Here is a 23660-nt window from a genome sequence, read left to right as displayed (position 1 = left end):
TTTAAATTCCTAATTTTAGGAAAACCTAAATTTTAAAACTAATAATAAGAAATTGGTGTGGGGGCAGCAGACCTTCAGTTAAGCACGACTGGCCTTGACTCCTTCCTGAAACCTCATCTTAAAAAGTTAAAGGACATTTTAGAAATATAAAATTCATAAGGATATGAGAATGGGGAAGGACACAATAGAAAATAAGAGAAGTCAACAATATTCTGGATGCTAGAAATGTGGCAGTGGGGGAGAGGTAACTAAACTAACTAACTAGACCAAAAAATGTGAAGTCTAAACCTGAAAGGAAGAAGTCATCAAGCTGATAAACACAAAAAGTTTAATAATGGTCACCAGGGGCTGGCGGGGGTGGGAGGTTAATGAGTATTTCCAGGTTAATAGGTACTGAGTTTCAGTTAGGGATGATATAAAAGCTCTAGAGATGAGGGACAGTGGTAATGGTTACACAATAAGGTGAATACACTTAATGCCACTGAACTATACACTTAAATGGTAAATTTTGTTATGTATATTTTACCATATTACCACAATTTAAAAAAAAAAGCAGCAGCAAGATGACTCATGCTGGAGAGATTCAGGTATTAAAATCATGATGAAGACAAAAATGCAGGGTGCGGCTGGAAACTAGATGACTGGTTCAAAGTTCATTTAAGTGGCCTCACCCCAAAACTGATCTTCTCACCATCGCTGGAGAGGGTGGACCACAGACTCTGATCTTTGGAACATAGGCCAAAACTGAAAGCTGGACAAAACAATTACTGAAAAACAGGAGAATTATTTGAAAGTCTGCATTCTACATAGGCAGAAGGTTGTCTCCAAGAAGAAAAAGAAAATAAAAGATTATCTGATTATCTGATGTATCCAACCATATTATAGTTTATATTTGTTAGAGAATTGCAAATGAATTAACAGGCACAAAGTACATAAAATTTCAAACTCAGATAATTATTTGAGAAAACATTAAGTTGGATAAGAAAAGAAATACGATCATAGTGAATCTTGTGACACAGCTGCAAAAAAATTTGCATAGTCATAAAAATTTAAATACTAAGTAAAGAATTTACCCCCCCAAACCTGATATCCTTTAAAAGGAAGAATAGAGAAGGAGAAATATGTAAAAACGTTTGCAGGCGGTAGAGAGATTAAGATGACTAATCCTCATTTTTCTTAGAAGGAAGTGAGTAGTTACTGTCCAAAATAAAAAGCCAAAAAAAAAAACAGAACTGACTTGGAAAAATAAAGGCACAACAGAACAGCTGAAAGAACTGAAATCAACTGCCCCTAAAGGCTAGGAACTGGATGTGAGATGAGAAGAGATGATGCCCTGCTATTTTTATAAGCCTTGAAGTTTTATAACTATATATGTGCAAATATCATTCTAATTTTAAAATAAAAGTTTAGAGAGGCAAAACAAAATTGTAATGATGTTATTAAAAAGATCTAAAATGGTCTATACTGACTATACACCTTTTTTTTTTTTTAAACTACTGTGTTAGCTTTCTGTAATTCTTAGAATTTTCAGTCATATTGAGGTCAACCATGCTACTTGCTGCTCTGCCTTTCCATGCTGCTGGGCATCACCAAAATAAGGCTCCAGCAGGAGGAAACAGTGCTGAAAATGCTGCCCCTGACCAGCATGCTAACCCACCAGGCAAGAAAAAAGTGGTGGGGGAAAATCCTGATGCCAGGGTGACCAGGCGGAAGAGGAGGAGGAGGAGAACAAGGAGGAAGACAACATAGGTGGGGAAGACGTACCTGATGCCACGTGAACTGAAATGCTTTAAAACGGGACTGAGCTACAAAGAGTTTTTACATGGGAAAGAATGCTAACGGTAGAAGGATCACTAGTGTTTCTAGAACATGTCATCTGGGTGGTATCTTTAAATACAGTTCATCCTTGTTTATGCATTTTGCCCTGACCACACTGGTCATTTCTCCATCGTTCGTTTGGGATTTGAAGAACACATCCAAGCATCTCATTTTGAAGGCCTGATACAACCATAACTGGGTATATACTTTTAGTGATAAAACTGATACTTTATCATGGCTTGGCAACACTTGTTAGATTTCATAGGTCTCCTCCCTTGCTATGAGTTAGCTATGCTGTTGTTAAGGTCTCTTTGTTATCCGTGCAGAAAAGAGTGTTCCCTCTCATCTGTGGCTGGGGGCTGGGTATCTGTTCCCTGGAAATGTCTGATGCTACTCTGAAAACTCATGTTTTTGCATTAACTAGTGGGAGAGGTGTCTGTTTTCTGGTTTGCCTCCTTCATTCTGTGGCTAAGACAGGTACTTCAACCTGGTGTATTTTGGTTTCTAAAGAATCTGAATGATCTAGATTTCAATCCCCAGTACAAGAAATGATTCACTTGACTCTGTATACATACCTTCCAAAATTTATTTGGTCAGTCACTGTCTTTGGGTCCATGTTTGCCTGGTGCTTTTGCTACCTATTTGCATACTTAGTCTGTTGCTTGGTCTTTTGTCCACACAGTGTCATGCTCTACGGTGATGCTCAGTGAGTCTACTGTCCCACGAGCTGCTTCTGCTTCAGGCCACCTTACCAGCGTTACTTGAATGGGGATGGATGCAGCAATGGCTGAAGGGGACGGTGCCAGCAGAGACTCTTACTGTGGGAAGCTTGCTGGATCTCCATTCCTATTTGTTGGAACCAGGAGGAAAATGAGAACTGTGCAAGCCAACCAGTGAACAATAACCAGCGTGTCTGAAGTAGCAACACTACCCCTGTGGTGGCGGAAGGTGTGCATGCAGCCCACCTAGCCATACTTCAGCAGGGTGGGTCTGCTGGCTTTCAGCCTTGCATAGGCCTTCAATTTTTCCACTCGGATATTTTTGTTGATTGTCTTCATATGCAATAACCTTACTGATCACCAGCCTCATCTGCCTTACTCTACCAGTATTTGCTAGGCATCAGTTAATGTTATTTTGAACGGAGACTGCCAAAATCCATGAGCTCTGCACAGCTGCTTATGATTTCTACATTTCCCAGCTAACCATAAGGGCGGTGATGGTGCTGGCAGCACAGATGCCACACAGATGCAGTGACCTTGAGAAGGGTAAAGGGTAGCTGAGGACTTTGATAGCTGCAGTGCTGCTGGCTGGAGTTGTCCCACTTCTTCTGGGGCTCCTGTTTGAGCTGGCTATCGTTGCTCACCCAAGGGTTCCCTTGGCTCAAACTCCTTGTTTTTTCCCACCACAGGACCAGGCACTTGGAATCCTGCATACCAAAATCACTGCAGCTGTAACATTGAGGGGTCCTCGATGGTACTTGAAAACTGTTAACTGAGCAGGCTTAGGCAAATGGCATCCAGAATTTTGACCTTCACTATACCTGTCAGTGCCAACGATCTCTCTGTTCTTGCTTTCCCTATGTGTACCTTATATATGGCATTGTTCCTTTACTAGGTGTCACTGCAGAAATGCAAAACTTGGTCTACCGGCAAATTTACCCATTTTTACTGATGGTCATGGTATTGATAGGAATCTTGTCCTTCCAGATCTGCCAGTTTAAGTCCCTTTATGTGTGTGCACGCTCAGTTGCTCAGTCATGCCCAATTCTTTAAAACCCTATGAACTGTAGCCCACCAAGCTCCTCTGTCCATGGGATTCTCCAGGCAAGAATACCAGAGTGGGTTGCCATTTCCTCCTCCAGGGAATCTTCCCAACCCAGGGATCAAACCCACATCTCCTGTAGCTCCTTTACTGGCAGGCGGATTCTTTACCACTGAGCCCACTGGGAAGCCCTTATGTGCCTTTATGAACATATTTAAAATGACAAGTACCTTGTAGGCCAACACCTTGTGAATATGAACGGAAATCTGGCAAACAAGACACCTCCACAGTTGTCCTAAGAACAAAGTGGTTGTATTAACTACCCTGACCTTCCCCTTGTGTTTATGTGCCCTTTTTTGTGGACTTTCCTCTTCAGAGATTTTTCCCAATGACCTCTCAACACTGTTTTTAAGTTGAATGTATCTGACTTGTATTCTCAGCATTCAGAGAGCAGCAATACGAGGCTCTGCTGCCCTTCCTGCATCTTCTGACCTCACTGCTGTCTGGGGTCTGTATATGTGTAAATAGAATTTCCTGGATACTTTAAAACTTTGGATTAAACAGAATGTGCTTTGTACATCTTTAAACAAAATGTATATTAATTTATTAAATCTGCTTGTTACTTTTTAAAAAAACACCTTTCTTATAGCACAATTCATGAGCTGATACAGTATGCAATTCACTGGAGAAATACTCTGGGCATGTAGCAATTCTAAAGCCTAACTGTTTAACCACTCTATAAACACAGTATTTTATTTATTCATTTCCCCCTAAGAATATATATTTGGGTATATTTATATAAAGGCTTATATTATTTGTAACTCTTGGATCAAATCCAAATTTTGACATTTCGAATGACTAACATTTGTAAGCACCAGTGATGGTAGTAGAGCTGAATTTAAATAAAGTCCGAGTGTCAAATGATACAAATAGACAAACTGAAAGGCTACTCATGGAAAAATATATAACAGTACTAAATATGCAAAAGAAAACAGGAAACAATCTTATCTACAAGAACTGTACAACTTGCAACTTTTTAAAAGTCACATTCTTGTGGGCACAAATTCACCAACTAAATATAATCTAATTAACATATTCCTTCTACACAGTTGAAACAAGAACTTCATTCCAGAAAAAGAAAATACTTCAAAGCGCAAGATTAAAACCATGAGCAACTACATCAGAACCTACTGAATTTTTTTTTATTAATAAAGTTCTTTTCATATAAAGATAAAAACTATGAGACCTGGTTTGCTTTTCAGCAGTATGAAGGAAAATTATGAGCAACCTAGATAGCATATTGAAAAGCAGAGACATTACTTTGCCAACAAAGGTCCGTCTAGTCAAGGCTATGGTTTTTCCTGTGGTCATGTATGGATGTGAGAGTTGGACTGTGGAGAAAGCTGAGCGCTGAAGAATTGATGCTTTTGAACTGTGGTGTTGGAGAAGACTCTTGAGAGTCCCTTGGACTGCAAGGAGATCCAACCAGCCCATTCTAAAGGAGATCAGCCCTGGGTGTTCTTTGCAAGGAATGATGCTAAAGCTGAAACTAAAGTACTTTGGCCACCTCGTGCGAAGAGTTGACTCATTGGAAAAGACTCTGATGCTGGGAGGGACTGGGGGCAGGAGGAGAAGGGGACGACAGAGGATGAGATGGCTGGATGCCATCACCGACTCGATGGATGTGAGTTTGAGTGAATTTCGGGAGTTGGTGATGGACAGGGAGGCCTGGCGTGCTGTAGTTCATGGCGTCGCAAAGAGTCAGACATGACTGAGTGACTGAACTGAACTGAAGGGGACAAGAGAAAATGAGATGGTTGGATGGCACTACTGACTCGATGGACACTAGTTTGAGCAAGCTTCGAGAGTTGGTGATAGACAGAGAGGCCCGGCGTGCTGCAGTCCATGCGATAGCAAAGAGTCGGACATGAATGAGCGACTGAACTGAACTGAATGGACTGTGCTCATCTACAGCATATAGCTGCTCAACTTCATGTGTCAACTACCTAACAAATTTACAAATACTTAAATAACTCTCATGAAGGTTTAAGAGCATTAAAATCATATGTGTTATACTGTTTATACTGTGCATCCATATATTCAAACAAGAAATAAAGAGAGCAACCAAAGAAAACCTCAAGTACTATCATACTCACATGTCAGAGAACATGACAGAGAGAAATGCCCATAAGACAAGACTCCTTCACTCAAGGAGTCTGGGATTCAGCAGTGCAGAAGGGAGTAAGAAGTGACTGTGGCAGAGGTGCCAAGACCAAGACAGGAAAACGACTCATGAACAGTATAAAAAACTAAATGACTGAGTACTAAACTACAAAATATAAAGGGTAAATTTAGAGAAAACGAAGATAACAGTCGCCCTGACAAAAAAAGTAGGCACTGAACTGGTCTCAAAGTAGAGAAGCATTTGAAAAAATAAACAAAAAAGATCAACATCTCTGTCTCTGTCCCTCTTGTTCTCTCTCTCAATGTTACCATATACTTAAAATTTTTCATATGAAATACCAGAGGCAAATGTATGCAAAAATCAAAAAAGTAATCTGAAAGACAATTGGCCCAGAAAAGGGAAAATAAATGAAGTAGTAAACAGAGAGAAAATTATCCACATAGAAAAAAAGAAAAATCTTAACAACCATACATGTTGTATATCAATAAATGTTCGCATTATTTTGATTAGCCTGAACCCATTATTAGAGGGAAAATGAAATTGTTATAATCTCATTTCCACAGTAAGAGACTGACAAAACAAGTTTAAACAACAAAACTATATGAGATTTTCTGACTGAGATTTTCTGACTCCCAGCCCTACATGTATCCATGACAATACTACACACTATTTTATGTGTTAAGTATTTTACACTGGACTGACTTCATCACCAACCTCAATTTCTTATAACCAAAAACATTAGAATGCTACTGGAAAAAAAAAAAAAAGAAGCAGCCGCCCATCTTAAAGTAAGTATGCTGTAATACACAAGAGCCAAATGGGTCTCAGTTAAGACCAAAAAACTTTAACAACCAGAATGGTGGCCTTTCCAGTAAATTGCTATGTTACTATTCCAGAACTATTCCTCTAGCCAACAGGCCACTCTAATGGGAAGACAAGGAGAGGGTACTCCCCAAGCAACCAAGTTCAGAGCTGCAGTCACAGTCCCATAAACAGAACCTCTTCATTGTTTATCTAAATTATTTTGATTGTATGCTGACAGCTACCTAGAGACTGAAAATCAAAGAAAAATAATAAATATAAATGAAACACTATAAAATAAACACAATAATGAAATGTACAAGTTACTATGCCATACAGTTATTAGTTTCAAACTTATAAAGGTTTCTCAGGAATCATAGTTAATATTACTTTTTACACCTAAACTCTGGAGAAGGCAATGGCACCCCACTCCAGTACTCTTGCTTGGAAAATCCCATGGACGGAGGAGCCTGGTAGGCTACAGTCCATAGGGTCATAAAGAGTCGGACACAATTGAGCAAATTCACTTCATTCACTTCATACTTCATCACTGGAGAAGGAAATGGCAACCCACTCCAGTATTCTTGCCTGGAGAATCCCATGGACAGAGGAGCCTGGCAGGCCATGGTCCATGGGGTCGCAGAGAGTCAGACACGACTAAAGTGACTAAGCACGCACACCTAAACTAAAATTTTTCTTAAGTTGATAATATCATATTAATTTAAATGGTTATCCATGTACCCAAACCTAAATTAATATTCATCACAAACTGAAAAACACTCATTGGTCAAGCACCTGAGAATCACGATCCCTTACATTCTCTCTCACTTTTTTCTCTTTTCCAACATCTAAAGGCAAAAGAGTCTCACACTCTTCCATTACACTCCTACCTAAAAACCCTGAGCAGCAGCCAGGTCCCACCCCCTTCCGTGGGGATCCACCACTGAATTAACTGACTACCTGTTCAGAATACAGAAGGGTGTAACTAAGTTTTCTTTCAATATTTTTATCTGTGTTTTCATGTGTGACTGAGAGGAGTAGGGAAAAGGAGTTCTAAACGGAGGCACAAAAGAGCCAAACAACCTTCAGCCGTCTAAGGCAGCTGCGGCACAGTACGAAAGCCACGTACCTGAAGTGGAAGGGTCGTAAGCCCAGCTCTGCCACTTAACATTTCTTAGTGAGTGAGTTCTTTCGCTTAGCAACTCACCCTGCCATGTCCAGCCTAGCAGACTCCTTGATAATGCTCTCAAACACCTCCACTAAACAGCCATGTCTTTGCGGATGTGTTCAATGGATCACTATTTCTACTTACCTTTGGATAGGGTGGCTCAGATGGTAAAGCGTCTGTCTACAATGCGGGAGACCTGGGTTCGATCCCTGGAATGGGAAGATCCCCTGGAGAAGGAAATGGCAATCCACTCCAGGACTATTGCCTGGAAAATCCCATGGACAGAGGAGCCTGGTAGGCTACAGTCCATAGGGTCGCAAAGAGTCAGACATGACTGAGCAACATCACCATTTAATAGGCTCATATAAGAGCCTATCACCAAGGAAATAATGGTCGTGGATATCAAGAGCAAAACACAAACTGGGAACAGTGTTTTATCAGTAATATTCAGAAAACCAATAATGAATAATAACACTCACTAAAACTACCTCATTAGCCACTCACGAATTTATTATTTTTAATTCTCTGAAAATGTTATCAGTTCATACAGAGAACATGGTCTTTTATGTATTGTTACCAATCTATTTCAATGACTACAGATCATGCTAATTAAAAACATTTGACCAACAAACTGGTATATTCTAATAGGATTAGACACCATTTAATTTTAATTACATTTCACTAGTAACTGTAAAAAAGGCTATACAAATTTCTATAACTTGCCAAAAATTAAATTTTACAAAGTTCTGGGCTTCCCTGGTGGCTCAGATGGTAAAGAATCCGCCTGGAATGTGCAAGACCTGGGTTCGATCCCTGGGTTGGGAAGATCACCTAGAGGAGTGCATGGCAACCCACTCCAGGATTCTCGCCTGGAGAATCCCATGGACAGAGGAGCCTGGCGGGCTACAGTCCATGGGGTCACAAAGAGTCGGACACGACTAAGGCAACTAAGCACAGCATAGCACATACAGTGTTTTACTGCTTCCGCCACAAAGTTTTATCTAAGAGCTGAAAGCAGTATTAACTTTTACCAAGCAAAAGAATCTGCCTACAATGGAGAGGAGACTCAGGTTTGATCCCTGTGTCAGGAAGATCCTGGGGAGAAATCTACTCCAGTTTTCCTGCCTGGGAAATCCTATGAACAGGAGTCTGGCAGGCTACAGTTCATGAGGTCACAAAAAGTCAGACATGACTGAATGACTAAATAACAACTCCTCCTTAAATACATTTAATAAACAGTATTAATGTATTATTAAAATTATTTCCACTGGAGAATACATATCAGTATTTTCCCAACTGATCAGCATAATTGTATTTGAAGTGCTATTCTAAATTACTGGATAAACTAGAAAGAAAACTAAAAGTTAATTATAGTATCTTGAAATATCTGGGATCAAACCAAATGTTAGAGAACTCAAGTAAAACAACAAAATGAAACATATTCTTTGGAGATACAGAACAAAAAAATAAGACTTCTGGAATTCTTATTAACACTAAGACAATAAACTAAATTCTGAAACAATTCCTAGAAATGTTAATACCAGAAATGACTCTTCTCCCCAAAGATAAATTTATGCAAAATAAGTATGTCTTAAAAGCCAACTCAAACAGTGCTAAAGTGAAAATAAAAGACATCTGAAGATAACTTTACTGTCTCAAAATTTTATTAAAGCACTAGGAGAAAATTTAAGGTTAAAGTAAAAACATGAATCCAAGTAAATATGAAGATAAAAATAAGAGAAAAAAAACTGATGAAACACTACTGGAACAGAAGGGGGAAGAGGATTCTAACTAACCAAAGATGAAAATAACAGGGGGAAAAAAAAAAATAAGTAACTCATGTGCAAAAACATTTTTGGAATCTGCATTGAAAATTAATCATATAGAGCAATTACTATAAATACGAGGCCCCATCCACTGTACTAAAGCATGAAGAACTTATATCACATTTTTCCATGCACACTCAATGAAGACTTTTCCTTCACTATAAATCAACAAAAGGTTTTTGTTGGTGCAATTTACTATGCCTATTCTCAGCCCTAGGGATATTTTTGTACCCAATCTCAAATTGGAAATGGGATGCTATCTGTCCTCAAAATGTTGAGTTATTGGCAGAAACATAGCTCCATGTCTAATAAGAACTTTTATGCTCCACTACATGTCTTTTAAGTGGTATTCTTGTTTAGATGTAACAGAGATCTGTATATTTTAAAATATAAATAAGAACTTATGGGATACATTGCTCATTGATATAACACATCTGAACCACCATTACCCATATCACTCCTAGCACTGAAGAGGAAAATATAGATACTGCTCCACCACTTGGCCACTTCCTGCTAGCTACTTCTGCCCAAACTCCTCGTAGGAGCCCAAAGGGAAATCTATTACCATTGCTGCAAAAGCTCATAATTTGTAGACCACTGATAAATGTACTGAGGAGGACTGATACAACAGAGGCAACTGCAACACTTATTGTCAGCCACACAATGGGGACTGCCTGCACAGGCAGAAAACTAAGGCCCAACATCTCTGCTCCCTAGTGTACTGACTGCCCTGTATAATCCTTGGGGCTGCAAATATAATGGGATTTCACCCCTATGATTAGGTTAACTTTAAGAAAGTTAACTTATGAGGAGGAATTATCCAAGTGAGCTTGAACTAACCACATAAACCCTTTAAATTTGGGTCTAGAAATGAAAGACAATTTTTAATGGATCTCTACTGCCTATAATCACAAGAGCTGCCTACTCCACCAGCTTTTTAGGAACTTCTGTAACCTAGCCCCAATCCTACCAATACAAAAAGAAAAGAAAAAAATTACATTATCGCAGGTCAAATAGTAATGCTTTATCAGAAAGTTAAATATAAGTTTAACTACTTAAGACTCCAAACCTAGCATATTATTAATAATTCTGTTAGGCACGATTGCTCAGTACTCCTAAAATTCAAGTTTGTATCACATACTTCATTTTTTAAAGATTCCATTCTAGAGAACTACCTAGACTGTGTTTAGCATGCAAGCTACAGTCCAGCTGATCAATACCAGCAGTTAAGTGCTAGACCACCAGGACAAATTAAGACTGAGGATATTCAATGTACCGTTTCTGCTCTAAGTTTTCACTAGTTCAATGCAACTGATTTCCTTGTTTTGTAAAGTATCACCTAAAGATTCTAAGCTCTGTACCACATGGAAGGTATTTACTTAGCACTTATGAATGCCATTTCTTAATAGTCACTTTGCCAAAGAATATATATTCTGAGATGAGAGACAAATTAGGCAAAAAGCCCCTGCTCATTACTGCTCTTCAGCTCCCAAGGAACACCTAAATGCCTAGGGGATTCAGTCCTCATACTGTTACCAGGCAATACTGCATGAAGACCTAAAATCAATAGGCTGGTGTGGGAGAACTTTCTCAGATGTTGTGAGGATTCAAAGTTGGGTTAGCACTTAAAAGATCCTGAGAGTAAGTGATGCCTTAAATTTTGTGCTCCTGGTGCCTCCTTTCTTCACATATACTCCTGGCCCGGAGCTCAGCCAGGAATACTGCTAAACATCCTACAGAGCAGAGCAGAGCTTCCCACAACAAAGATTAAGCTGGCCCAAAATGGTAATAGTGCTAAAGTTAAGAAATCTTGGTATAAAAGGAAGAACGCTAAATTAGAATCCCACCTGTATAATTTATCACCTAAATGACTTTCAGCAAATTATGTAACTTCTCAAAGCTTCCTCATGTATAAAATGGATAACATGCTCATGTTGAAGGATTTAGGAGGATAAATTGAAATAGAAACATTTAGACACTTTACAAATGTTTAGTTTCCATTCTTCAGAGTGAGTACAAAAATCTTCTCTATCAGACTTGGAGCCCTGGACCTCTCAAAGATTACTTCAAAATATGAATGACACATGGTACTGTAACTGATTTATTTTCTGAATCTCCAATCAAAGTCTAAGCAACTTGAAGGCAGTTCAGTTCAGTCGCTCAGTCGTGTCCGACTCTCTGAGACCCCATGGACCCCAGAGTTCTTACCTTATTAGACCTAGTATACTCAGCCTCTACAACAAAGTAAGCACTGAGTAAACATCTTTTAAATGACCAAATGGGCAAATAAGCTCTAAGTTATCTACCCAACATAATAAAGCAGTCATCACGTTGCACAGTGGAAAATTACCAAAGAATGTAAAAAACATAACTCATGTCATGAAGAAGTTTTGAAATAGTAAGAGATATCTAACAACAAAACAAAATATGTAGACAGATTTAACAATAGGTACTCAAAAAAGCACCTGGGTAAAATTCACATGAACAGCTGAAGTCACAAACGAGTATTAGTGGGACGCATGAAAGATTAGAATTAAACAGATTTAATCAGGGAAAGGCCTGTGTTTAATTACTATAATCCTTCAGAGTACCTGCTGCTAGTATCTTCCAAAAGGCAATGGTGCAACACACTTAAAATAACATCAAAACGACAAGTGATATCATTTGTCATTTTAGCAGTACTCAGCCAAATGTCATAATTCAGATGATGGTAGTATATTTTAACAGGTTCAAACATCAGTTTAAGCAATTTTTAAAAACACATTAGATTTTAATAGAAGTTTACCAAATTCCTGACATCCACAATCCATTTTAACTATTTTAAATGCTCTGAGACAGAATAAGACCAAAAAGGATGATGCTCAACTGTCTGAATATGCTGCTGAAAAAGCTGAGCTCAAGCATACCCAAAGTGTGTTAGAAGCAACTTTTAAAATGCACAAATATAACAATTTTTTTAAACCAACAATTTTAGAAAAATAGTAGTTCCTATCTAAAGTTTATACAAATATAAGACACTGAGTTTGCAAATGTCCGCAGCTTTAAGATCCCTTTCTAAAGTAATAGTCTCCTTCTGCTTTGCTTGGTATCTTAATTTGCCTTTAGTTTCAAAACTAAGTTTGCCAACACTATTCCTCTCAAAACCTCAGGAATTCCATTACTAGTTTTAAACTAAATTAAAGGAAAATAGACCCATTCAACCCATGGCAGAAGTATGCACAAAGTGTTTGTTGATGCTCATAAATAGACTGAGAAATTTAGACATGTCTGAAGGACAACGGCTCTATAGTCAACTTTGGTTTGCTCCGCCATGGAATCAAATAGGAAGAGAATTATTGCTACCACTTCAAGTGAGACCCGCACAGATACCTTTAAACCAACTGAGATACACTACACAGAACATTCTCTTTAAATCAGAGCCTTAGCGTACGTTTCCACTTCAGGGAAGAATGGTTAGAGTACTCTTTAAAAAAGTACACGTGGAGCCAAGGTGTTAGCAGAATCTCCCCCAAAACAATGCTCAAAATGCCCTCAACACTGCCCCCCTCACCTCAAAAAAAGAACAAACTATAAACACCTGACAAAAAGATGGTTCTCTGTCTTACCACTGGAAACCTTTTCCATTTTATATCGCTAGTCTCAGATTCTATAAATCTTCCTGACAATTACAGGTATTTTCATACTCAGCCCTCTCGGTGATTTCCTTCAGATCGTAATTCATCTCAACACACCTGAATCCCAGGTATCAAGATCCTGTGAAAGGGACTAGTAAAAGAAGAAAGTACTTGAAAGAAAGGCAAAGAAAATCCCATTTCCTGGCTCCTTCTCTTACCCTGTCCCAGTACTACAGAGTAGAAACAAATGGAAGGAATAAAAGCACCTTAAGCTCATTCTATTGCTGTTTCTCCTTTTTTTAAGCCCGAACTCATTCATTCCTCCCCAAGCATCACCCTATCTAATTCCTACTCTCCTGTCTCAGGTCATGGAATTCACCAAGGCCTAGATTTTGGGTAGACTTAGTTCCCTAAGAGAGGACAGCAATTGGATGAATGAATCTCCAGTGTTATAAAGGGTGATTCCAGTATATTGTGATATAACAGGTTACAAACATTTTTTATTACCAGACCTAATAAGCTAAACACCCATTTTTATGATTTACGGGGGGTAGGGGTGTGATGTGGAGGCTCCTAATCCCAAATTCCCTATTTTTTTAACTCCCCATTTCCTCCACCCCCAGCCTCTAGCCAGTCTTTTTTAAACAATTCATTTGCAAGATAGAGGCTACCTATATAAAAGTCAGTGATTGCTAATAATTTACACCAATACACTTTTCACAGATGAAACAAGTGAAAGCTAGCAGTTTGTGAAACATAAACTATGCTTCAGTTAGTTGCTCAGACGTGTCCGACTCTTTGCAACCCCACAGACGGCAGAAGGCCAGGCCCCCCTGTCCATCGCCAACTCCCAGAGTTTACTCAAATTCATGTCCATTGAGTCGGGGATGCCATCCAACCATCTCATCCTGTGTCATCCCCTTCTCCTCCAGCCCTCAATCTTTCCCAGCATCAGGGTCTTTTCCAATGAGTCAGTTCTTCCCATCAGGTGGCCAAAGATCTGTGTATTCTTGCCACATCTTAATATCTTCTGCTTCCGTTAGATCCATACCATTTCTCTCCTTTATTGTGCCCATCTTTGCATGAAATGTTCGCTTGGTATCTCTAATTTTCTTGAAGAGATCTCTAGTCTTTCCCATTCTATTGTTTTCCTCTATTTCTTTGCATTGATTACTGAGGAAGGCTTTCTTATCTCTCCTTGCTATTCTTTGGAACTCTGCATTCCAATGGGTATGCTATGCTATGCTAAGTCACTTCAGTCATGTCCGACTCTGTGCGACCCCATAGACGGCAGCCCACTAGGCTCCCCTGTCCCTGGGATTCTCCAGGCAAGAACACTGGAGTAGGTTGCCATTTCCTTCCCCAGTGCGTGAAAGTGAAAAGTGAAAGTGAAGTCGCTCAGTCGTGTCCCACTCCTAGCGACCCCATGGACTGCAGCCTACCAGGCTCCTCGGTCCATGGGATTTTCCAGGCAAGAGTACTGGAGTGGGGTGCCATTGCCTTCTCCGTCAAATGGGTATATCTTTCCTTTTCTCCTTTGCCTTTCACTTCTCTTCTATTCACAGCTATTTGTAAGGCCTCCTCAGACAACCATTTTGCCTTTTTGCATTTCTTTTCCTTGGGGATAGTCTTGATCCCTGCCTCCTGTACAATGGCACAAACCTCCATCCACAGTTCTTCAGGCAGTCTATCAGAACTAATCCCTTGAATCTATTTCTCACTTCCACTGTACAGTTGTAAGGGATTTGATTTAGGTCATACCTGAATGGTCTGGTGGTTTTCCCTACTTTCTTCAATTTCAGTCTGAATTTGGCAACAAAGAGTTCCCAGTCTTGTTTTTGCTGACTGTATAGAACTTCTCCATCTTTGGCTGCAGAGAATATAATCAATCTGATTTCGGTATTGACCATCTGGTGATGTCCATGCATAGAGTCTTCTCATGTTGTTGGAAGAGGGTGTTTGCTATGATCAGTGCATTCTCTTGGCAAAACGCTTACTAGCCTTTGCCCTGCTTCATTGTGTACTCCAACGCTAAATTTGCCTGTTACTCCAGGTATTTCCTGACTTCCTACTTTTGCATTCCAGTCCCCTAGAATGAAAAGGACATCTTTTTTGGGTGTTAGTTCTAGAAGGTCTTATAGGTCTTCATAGAACTGTTCAATTTCAACTTCTTCAGCGTTACTGGTCAGGGCATAGACTTGGATTACTGTGACACTGAATGGTTTGCCTTGGAAATGAACAGAGATCATTCTGTCCTTTTTGAGATTGCATCCAAATACTGCATTTCAGACTCTTCTGTTGACTATGACGGCTACTTACGATGCTTACAACCAGGTAATTAATAAAAAGAAAGAAAATAAATCTGGTTATAAAGAGCATAGCAACAACTAGTGATCATACTTTTGCAAAGAACATATGATAATACCAATATTCTAACTTCTGAGATCAATTTACCATGAAGAATAATTTGGCAATACGTATCAAAGTTTTAATGCACAGATTTATTTGGCAAACAAATTTTACTTCTAAAATTTAAAATACTGATTTATTTATTCAGGTGTGATATATGTATACAATACTCTGCTGTACTATTTATAAAAGCAAAAGATAAGCTATATGTCAATCAAAAAGGGAATGTACAGTATATTCAAAACAATGAATACCATGCAACCAATAAAAAGAGCAGATATGGCTGTAAATGTAAGAAGAAACTTGCTACAAGCAGTAGTTGCCTGGGGGGGGGGGGGGGGGGGGGGGGGGGAGGGGCGGGGACCTAGTAGAGAGGAAGGCAGGAAATGAGGCCTGCTTTCACAGTAAACCCTTCTGCAGCTTTCTTTAAGTTTTAAATCATGTACATATATTGCCCTTTTATTAAAAATGAGTAAGTTGACCCTCTCTGGTGGTTCAGTGATTAAGAATCCACCTGCCAGCTCAGGGGACACGGGTTCAATCCCTGCTCCAGGAAGACTCCACATCACAAGGCAGCTAAGCCAATGTGCTGCAGCTACTGAAGCCCATGAGCCCAGAGTACATGCTCTGCAACAAGAAGCCCAGGCGATGAGAAATCTTCACACTTCCACTTGAGAGTAGCCCCTCGAAGACCCAGCACAGCCAAAAATAAAATAAATAAATGAGTTAAAATTTTATTAAAGAATTTAGACAATTCTCTCTGATCCTCTGATGCATAAACAGTTTTACTTTCCTCATCTGTTGTTGTTGTTCCGTTACTAAGTCATGTCCCACTCTTTGCAACCCCAGGAAATGCAGTACACCAGGCTCCCCTGTCCTTCACTATCTCCCGGAGCTTGCTCAAATTCATGTCCGTTTAATCAAAGATATTATCTAACCATCTAATTCTCTGCCACCCCCTGCGCCTCCTGCCTTCAATCTTTCCCAGCATCAGGGTCTTTTCCAATGAGTCTGCTCTACGAATCAGGTGGCCAAAGTATTGGAGCTTCAGCTTCAGCATCAGTCCTTCCAATGAATATTCAGGGTTGATTTCTTTTAGGACTGACTGGTTTGATCTCCTTACTGTTCAAGGGATTCTCAAGTGTCTTCTCCAGCACCACAGTTCAAAAGGGTCAATTCTTCAGTGCTCAGCCTTCCTTATGGCCCAACTCTTATATCCATAAAAAGACTACTGTAAAAACCAAAGCTTTGACTAGACAGACCTTTGTTGGCAAACTGATATCTCTGCTTTTTAATTCACTGTCTAGGTTTGTCATAGCTTTTCTTCCAAGGAGCAAGTGTTTTTTAATTTCATGGCTGCAGTCAACATTTGCAGTAATTTTGGAGCCCAAGAAAATAAAATCTGACACTGTTTCCACTTTTTTCCCCATCTATCTGCCATGAAAGAATGGGACTGGATGCCATGACTTTAGTTTTTTGAATACTGAGCTATAAGTCAGATTTTCCACTCTCCTCTTTCACCCTCATCAAGAGACTCTCTAGTTCCTCTTCATTTTCTGCCATTAGAGTGGTATCACTTGCATATCTGAGGTTATTGATATTTCTCCGGGCAATCTTGATTCCAGCTTGTGAGTCATCCATCCCAGCACTCCACATGGTGTACTCTGCCTAAAAGTTAAATAAGCTTATTATATAAGCTATACAATATACAGCCTTGACATACTCCCTTGCCAATTTTGAACCATCTGTAGGCAATGTTAATTAGGACAGAGACTCTGGGCTAGTTACTAGTAAAGTGAAAGTCACTCAGTCGTGTCCGACTCTTTGTGACCCCATGGACTCTACAGCCCATGGAATTCTCCAGGTCAGAATACTGGAGTGGGTAGCCTTTCCCTTCTCCAGGGGATCTTCCCAACACAGGGATCGAAGCCAGGTCTCCCGAATTGCAGGCAGATTCTCTACCAGCTGAGCCACAAGGGAAGCCCAAGGGCTAGTTACTAGAGGCTACCAATAGCCAATAAACAAGGGTCGAGGGCTCATTTCCTCTTTAGTAAGAATGGGTACAACTATGGCAACTCTGCATCAATCAAAACAAAGTATAACAGGTAAAGAAATAGGTGAAGAATTTATCTTACCCAAGGCAACCTTTATTACAGAAATAAAATTGGATGCAGAATAATTCATCAGCACTCTAAAACTGCTTTGCCAAAAGAGGGAGAAAAAACCTATCTTAGTTGAAATTTCTGATTAGGGTCTTCTAGATCTCAAAGGGCTACATGCACCAGAAATATTTTGTAAACCTAAGAAGTGCCAAAATCATTAAAATCCAAAAAGGAGTGAAAAAAAAGATAGAAGGGGAAGACAAAGTCATGGGCAATGTTTCAGATGTCAAAAGAAAGTTTAAGATACCATTTTGCTAACAGAATTTTTCTCTTTATCTCAGATTTCCAAGTAATATCGAACATAGTATTGCGTCAGTAATTAAAACTCAAGCAATTGAAAGAAACAATTCAAACTCTTTTTCAACCTTGTTTTTAAAATGTTGTTATTTCATAGGATTTTTGGTTTTGCCACTAGATAAAGAGAACAATTAATGTAACAGCCACTAATCTGGTTCCTTTGATTCAACTTTATTATAATCTTAGCCTCCAATTATAAAACCAGAAAAATAGGGGGAAAAATGTTGAAAAGGAGTACATAACACAGTAACATTTAGAAAGAAGCTTATTTATTTTTTGTTAAAAAATATCATTTAGGGGGTCTCTTATTAACAACACTATGAAATTTATGACTTGACCATCTCTTCATACAACTATATCACTATGTACAATTTAAATTTTATAGTCTTAACGACTTGTCTTAATAAAAAAAAAAAAAAAAATCAGGGCTTCCCTGGTGGCTTAGACGGTAAAGCATCTGCCCGTAATGCGGGAGACCTGGGTTAGATCCCTAGGTCGCAAAGATCCCCTGGAAAAGGAAATGGCAACCCATTCTAGTACTCTTGCCTGAAAAACCCCATGGAGGGAGAAGCCTGGTAGGCTACAATCTATGGGGTCGCAGAGAGTTGGAACGACCAAGCGACTTCACTTTCACTGGTGGCTCATTGGTGAAGAGTCCACCTGTCAATGCAGGGGACACGGAATCGATCTCTGGTCTGGGAGGATCCCACATGCAGCAGAGCAACTAAGCCCATGTGCCACAACTATTGAGCCTGTGCTCTAGAGACTGGGCACAGCAACTACTGAGTCCTTGAGCTGCAACTACTGAAGCCCAAGCACCCTAGAGCCTATGCTCCACAACCAGAGAAGCCACCACAATGAAAAGTCCGTGCATCGCAACAAAAGAGAAGCCTGCTTACTGCAACTAGAGGAAAAACCCATGCAGCAACAAAGACCCAGCACAACCAATAAATACATATATTTTTAAATCAAATAATGTAACCCAAAGGTTTGCTGTCATAACCAATTATTCTTCTAAACTCTAAAATATATTATCTCAGTAAGTGAAAGATGCTAGCTGGCATATCAAAAAATTCAGTATATTCCTTTGCCAGATTCAAACATTCGGACTAATGCCAAAAAAGAAAAAAGAAAAAAAAAATCACAAAATAGAGTTACACTTAAGAAGGGAGGAAGGAAAAGTGCCTTAGAATTAATATGTAGAGTTTACATATCTTGACATTTACAATGCTCAAAATTCTCCAAGCCAGGCTTCAGCAATATGTGAACCGTGAACTTCCTGATGTTCAAGGTGGTTTTAGAAAAGGCAGAGGAACGAGAGATCAAATTGCCAACATCCACTGGATCATGGAAAAAAGCAAGAGAGTTCCAGAAAAACATCTATTTCTGCTTTATTGACTATGCCAAAGCCTTTGTGTGGATCACAATAAACTGTGGAAAATTCTGAAAGAGATGGGAATACCAGACCACCTGACCTGCCTCTTGAGAAATCTGTATGCAGGTCAGGAAGCAACAGTTAGAACTGGACATGGAACAACAGACTGGTTCCAAATAGGAAAAGAAGTACGTCAAGGTTGCTTATTTAACTTATATGCAGAGTACATCATAAGAAACACTGGACTGGAAGAAACACAAACTGGAATCAAGATTGCTGGGAGAAATCTCAATAACCTCAGATATGCAGATGACACCACCCTTATGGCAGAAAGTGAAGAGGAACTCAAAAGCCTCTTGATGAAAGTGAAAGTAGAGAGTGACCAAGTGGGCTTAAAGCTCAACATTCAGAAAACGAAGATCATGGCATCCGGTCCCATCACTTCTTGGGAAATAGATGGGGAAACAGTAAAAAAAGTGTCAGACTTTATTTTTTGGGGCTCCAAAATCACTGCAGATGGTGACTGCAGCCATGAAATTAAAAGACGCTTACTCCTTGGAAGGAAAGTTATGACCAACCTAGATAGAAAATTCAAAAGCAGAGACATTACTTTGCCAACGAAGGTCCGTCTAGTCAAGGCTATGGTTTTTCCTGTGGTCATGTATGGATGTGAGAGTTGGACTGTGAAGAAGGCTGAGTGCCGAAGAATTGATGCTTTTGAACTGCAGTGTTGGAGAAGACTCTTGAGAGTCCCTTGGACTGCAAGGAGATCCAACCAGTCCATTCTGAAGGAGATCAGTCCTGGATTTCTTTGGAAGGAATGATGCTGAAGCTGAAAATCCAAAACTTTGGCCACCTCATGTGAAGAGTTGACTCATTGGAAAAGACTCTGATGCTGGGAGGGATTGGGGGCAGGAGGAGAAGGGGACGACAGAGGATGAGATGGCTGGATGGCATCACTGACTCGATGGACGTGAGTCTGAGTGAACTCTGGGAGTTGGTGATGGACAGGGAAGCCTGGCATGCTGCGATTCATGGGGTTGCAAAGACTCGGTCACGACTGAGCGACTGAACGGAACTGAACTGACATTTACAAAGAAAATGGAAAAAAATGTTATCAACTGATAATTTTCATCTTTGTTCTGTATTACTTTGTATTTACTAGTAAACTATTTACTACGGCTAACGAGTGCCCAAGGCACTTAATAAACAACTCAACAGTACTACTTATCATAATATTAGTTATAATCATATCAAAGTTACAGGTTAACAACTACACAAATAAACATTTAAATTCATATCAATGGTTTTCAATCCTGAGTCGAGTAACACCTAGGGTAAAACTGAAAGTTGTTTAAGCTATTTTCAAGACTTAAATAGCCTATCACATACTGTCAGAAATATAACTTTTTATACTAATTATATATGTATATACGTACATATATCCTTTTCTTTAAATTCTAATGGCTCTACTGATGCTCCATGAAATAATAAGTAATGATAGGGATAAAGATGATTGTTTAGATTCCAAATTAAGAATGACATTTAACAGAAGAAAGAGCAAAGTTTATGTCTGCTGCCACTTCATTTTTCCCTTTCACATTCTCTTATTTCACAGATACTTCAGCAGTTACAACACTGCAAGATTTTAGTCTTGTTCTCACATACACAGAGCCAAAATAAGATAAAAACAAACAATTATAAGCCTAATTTTCACCTTGGGATGCACCTTCATCCTTTAGTTAGTACAAAAGAAACATTAAGGAGAAAAATGAAAGAAGGGCCCAAGATGTGGAATAACTGTAAAAACACTACCCCAAACATACCCAAAGACCACTCAAGAATATTTAATGACTGGGTAAACAAGATGACCTGAAAAGCATCTAGCACCTGCACAGGAGGTAAAAGACATGCTATATTTGAGCTTCACGCAGCCCTAGTATGTAGTAAGCACCCTAGGTACAGACCTTCACGTTGTGAGCTTTCAAAGATGCAAATGTATGTTCACACGTCCAACCATGTAAGTTAGTTCGTGTGTCTGGCACACGTGGTCGGGTGTGTGCATCCACTACAAGTGGATGTGCTTTTGTGTACTTCCCTGTATAATACTGTACAGAGTGCAGTAGCACCTCCTTGCCTATTCCCTTGATGCTGGCCCCCGGATGCCAGCTGTTGTACTGTACTTTTCAAGGTACTATATTGTAAAATTTAAAATGTTTTCTATGTTTATTTTTCATGTATTATTTGTGTGAAAAAGTGTTATAAACCTATTACTGTACAGTAAGTCCCCTCCATACGAATGTCTTCCATTCTGAGAGTGTGTTCGTAACTCCAATTTGTTCCTTAGTCCTACGGCTCCATCACTTAATACCTGCGTGATCGAGGGAATCTTACTTAACTTTCTGAAGCCTCACTGCTTTCCTCCATAAAACAGAAATGAGGAATTCCCTGGCGGCACAGTGGTTAAGAATCCGCCTGTTAATGCTGGGGACACGGGTTCGGTCCCTGGTCCAGGAAAATCCCACTTGCTGCAGAACAACTAAGCCCGTACGCCACAACTATTGAGCCTGTGTGTCACAACTACTGAAGCCTTTGTGCCCTAGCGCCTGTGCTCCGCAACAAGAGAAGCCACCAGAATGAAAAGCCTGTGCACCGCAATGAATGGTAGCCCCTGCTCACCGCAACTAGAGAAAGACCACACAAAGCAATGAAGACCCAGCACAGCCAAAAATACAAGATAAAAATTATTTTAAAATAACAGAAATCAGAATAATAATTCAGTAGAAACTCATTTAACAGACCTCTACTTTATCAACTTAGAGAAATAAAGAACTTAAACTCCTCCATAAATCACTTCCTGATGTTCCTCACAGGCCGACTACCGGCACCTGGCAGTCCTCTAAGTCAACCGCTTTCTTACTGTGTCCTCAACCTTCTACTCACCAAATGAGCTGGATGCTTAACAAGAGCCAGCTGTTTGTTCCCAAATTCACGTAAGCCAACTGTACTTGTTATTGTAATTATGTAATTTAAGATTATGTAAACTGATGAATTTTGAGCGTGAAAGGGGTTGTTTCTCTGAAAATTATGTTGAAAAGTTCAAAAAGATTCAAAGGCTAATTATTTTCTGAAGTTATTATGGATTTGGATGTATGTAAAAACAGCTTTAAAAGAATAGTGGAAAAAGCATAAAACTGTAGGAGGATTTTATGTAAAACACTAAAACTGCCTTTAAATTCTGTTTTATTAGAAAGGGATACTTCATAGATAAATGCCTCATGGGTATGGATTATTCTAAAAAGACAATCCAGAACTCGAATGAAAGATCCATCCATAAAGAAAAACCCTGACCCTATGGGGAAAAAAGTGGTGAAAGAATGTCTCTTCGAGTTAAAAATTAAAAATACATATATCATTTTTTATGATCCCCTGCTAACCAAATCGTCCAATCTCCTACTCAACAACACTTACGAGATCTTCACATGTAGCTACCTCAAAAATGTGTAGGAATACTGTGACAACTAAAAGAAAGCGAAGTGTTGGCATTAATGACATTCTACTTAAAACTTCTGTTTTAAGGGTTTTGTTAGTACTCTGATGGTCTGACTGCTACTCAAAGAATATAGCAATGCTTTCTTTCAAAAGAGAAATGTAAAAGGTACATAATTTCCTCGTTATTCTGCTATTTTTGTATTTGGGTATATTTTACATACTCCACACAGATTAACCATGTAACTTCTGTGGTGCCATCGAAAAAGTGAAGATGTCCAGTAGTCCTGAGACTGCAGGCTCCAGGGTTACACTGTAAGGATACTATTATGGTAGTCCCAGGAATGTATTAATGTATCGGCGGGACCCAGCACCTAAGGCTGACAAGCAAGCAGGTAAAGTGAATGAGGTGCTGGTGTGGTGCCAGTGGAGGGAGCAGTGCTCTGTGAAGAGTTAACAGACACAGGGAAAGGACAAAGATCCAGACTGAGGAGACCAGCCCGATCATGGTAGAGGCCAGAGGAAGCAAAGCAGAAACTGGTAATCATTCTGTAGGTAACAAACTTATAAACTGAAGAGGTTACAGGCAAAGTAAAGAGAAGGAGCTGGTGACTCAACCTCCTGCACAGAACTGTTGAACACTGGCACAGATACTAAAAAGCTTTTCCAAATTACTTAAAACGAAAATCACATTTTTAAAAGTTCGTGGCATTTTGATGTTACAATCAATTGTACTCTTCATTGAAAAACTGTTA

The 23660-nt window shown here is 39.4% G+C and overlaps 1 protein-coding gene and 1 pseudogene across 5 annotated transcripts in view; one reads left to right on the top strand and one right to left on the bottom strand.

The window, feature by feature from the left end:
• FRS2 (fibroblast growth factor receptor substrate 2) overlaps positions 1-23660 on the bottom strand; it is a 105202-nt gene that overhangs the window by 67729 nt on the left and 13813 nt on the right. Inside the window, exon 1 of one of the 5 annotated variants that reach the window (XM_044941608.2) lies at positions 13291-14026. The exons of the other annotated variants lie outside the window; for them this stretch is intronic. The gene's annotated coding sequence lies outside the window, so the exon portion shown is untranslated. Of the gene's footprint in view, positions 1-13290; positions 14027-23660 lie in introns of those variants that run through there. 5 annotated transcript variants of the gene reach the window in all.
• On the top strand, positions 1549-22766 carry LOC102415353 (annotated as a pseudogene).

Source organism: Bubalus bubalis, chromosome 4, assembly GCF_019923935.1.
Source record: "Bubalus bubalis isolate 160015118507 breed Murrah chromosome 4, NDDB_SH_1, whole genome shotgun sequence".
NCBI classification, from domain to species: domain Eukaryota; kingdom Metazoa; phylum Chordata; class Mammalia; order Artiodactyla; family Bovidae; genus Bubalus; species Bubalus bubalis.
This window is presented reverse-complemented; position numbering and strand designations above follow the sequence as displayed.